This window comes from Rhineura floridana, chromosome 5, assembly GCF_030035675.1.
Source record: "Rhineura floridana isolate rRhiFlo1 chromosome 5, rRhiFlo1.hap2, whole genome shotgun sequence".
NCBI lineage: Eukaryota > Metazoa > Chordata > Lepidosauria > Squamata > Rhineuridae > Rhineura > Rhineura floridana.
In genome coordinates, this window is record NC_084484.1 from 32,959,173 (window position 1) to 32,961,300 (window position 2,128).

Here is a 2,128-nt window from a genome sequence, read left to right on the forward strand (position 1 = left end):
TGCAGTGAGTGTGTGTGTGTAGTCTTTCCAACACCCCTGTGAGGTAGAGTTGGAAACCAAGGCAGCTCACAACAAGAAATAAAGCCATTTAAAATCCAATAACCATAAAAACAAGTATAAACAGTTGCAAAGCAGCGTAAAGTGGCATGATTCTCAATTTTGGGTTGTGTGAATGAAGTTGCTTATCACTTGAGGTTGCAGTTCTGTCCCTGTTTAAGTTCCACTGAATACACTGGGACTTGTTTCTGCATAAATAAACCTAGGATTGCACTATAAATATCTTTACAGTTTGTGTAAATAATATTTGATAGTCATGCTTATATAAATATTTCTTCATTTATCATATTTTTGGTTTTTGGTTAGGAATCCTGACTGGTTGTGAGATGCTTAGTTTTCTGCCTTACTCATAGGAATCTTGTTGTGGTTGGTATGGTATTACATTTAGGAAAGTGTTAGTGCCTTCTGTGTTTTTTTTTCCTATTTGCATTTCACTTATCTTTAACCTCACTCCGTTACAGCCATAGAAGCAACAGCAGCATATGCAAGATAATTAACTCCCATTAGTGATAAGAGCAAGAACTTATAATTATTATTTTAATTAAAACAAGAGGCTTATCAGTACTTTGAAGAGAACCAGATATTTATTTTCTTTCTGAGCCCAGGACTGGGTCTTTCATGATGCCCGGTGGGGGGGGGGAGCAGGAGAGTAGTCGATAAGACAGACATCCTGGCATTGGTAATCTAATTAGCAAGGTATGTGTGGGGTTGTTGCACACTTCCAGGTCCAGTTTCATTTTGAGTATGGAGGTGGAATCTGTGTAGATGTGGTTGATCAAAGGGAGAAGAAATTTTGAGTTAAGCAAAGCTCTGCTTTTATAAAACCTAAGAAATGCACAGATACTTTGAATGTCTGAGTGCCTGCACCAGTGGAATACTGGAGCAACTTGTAAAACTTGCTGCAACAGTATTTAGAACTGAGCATGTGGCGTGAAAGACTCCTTTTCCTAACATTTTGGCTTGTTTTTCTCCACCCACCACATCTCTGAAATATATCATATATGTAACGGTTAACCGTACTGCTGCCCTGACTTACTTTGTTTGTTGCTATTTTGTGTTTTTATTATGTTTCTATATTGATTGTGCATTTTTATTGTTTTTATTATATTTGTAAGCTATGCTGAGCTCTGTTTTTAACAGCAGAAGGGCAGGATATAAATCCTCTTAATCAATCAATCAACATTCCATACTGTTGGAAACTAGAGTCTAGGCATTTAAGGCTGAAAATGTTAAGTTTTTTTAAACAAAGATTTCTCACATCTTTCCCCAGTTTTTGGTGCTAATTCCTAGGCGCAAAAACAAAACAACTGGACAATCCAAATATTAATATGCAAATAATTTGCATAATATGCAAATTAGCCTGCCGGATTTGTGGAACTGGAATATGGCAACCCTAACCCAGAGCTGCCCTGCCTCTAGGCACCCTAGGTCTGGTACTGGAGAAGGTCATGGGGGTGACACCATGAGTTACCGCACCGGGTGACACCAACCCTAGTGATGCCACTGCTTCTTCTGTTGTCCATGGCAGCCACTGTGTGCTGGCACCCTTACCATTTGTATTAAGATGTGAGTTTTGTCATATGCCTTCAAGTCTATGACTTATGGCAAACCTATGAATCTTTTCTGGATATATTCTTAGGGTTTTCATGTTAAGAGCTATTCAGGGGTGGTTTACGGCACTCGGTATTCCCATGCGTTCTCCCATGCAAGTACAAATCAGGCCTCACCTTGCTTAGCTTCTGAGATCAGACAAGATCGGGCGTGTTCAGGGCAGTATAGCCATAGGCAAGACATGAGTACCGGCACCTAATTTTTTATCAGACAAAGCACTGGTGATATTCAGTGTTGCACATATTCAGAGAAGACCCAATGAAACCAATGGACAAGGCCTCCATCTTGCTACTAGACCTGAAAGACCTGCTGCTCAGGATGTCTATAGGCTACTGGGGATATTTTTAAGGAGTTCTTATTGGGGTCAAGATTTAATTTTAGAGGTGAACTTTTGCTGTTTTAGGGACTATAGCTTTGTATTTTTATTGTTAGACATTATTATGGAGTAAGTGGACATTGC

General features: G+C 39.3%; 1 pseudogene; it reads right to left on the reverse strand.

Moving 5' to 3' along the window:
* Window positions 1–1,725: 1,725 nt before the first annotated feature.
* LOC133386357 (5S ribosomal RNA) lies at window positions 1,726–1,844 on the reverse strand (annotated as a pseudogene).
* Window positions 1,845–2,128: the final 284 nt, after the last annotated feature.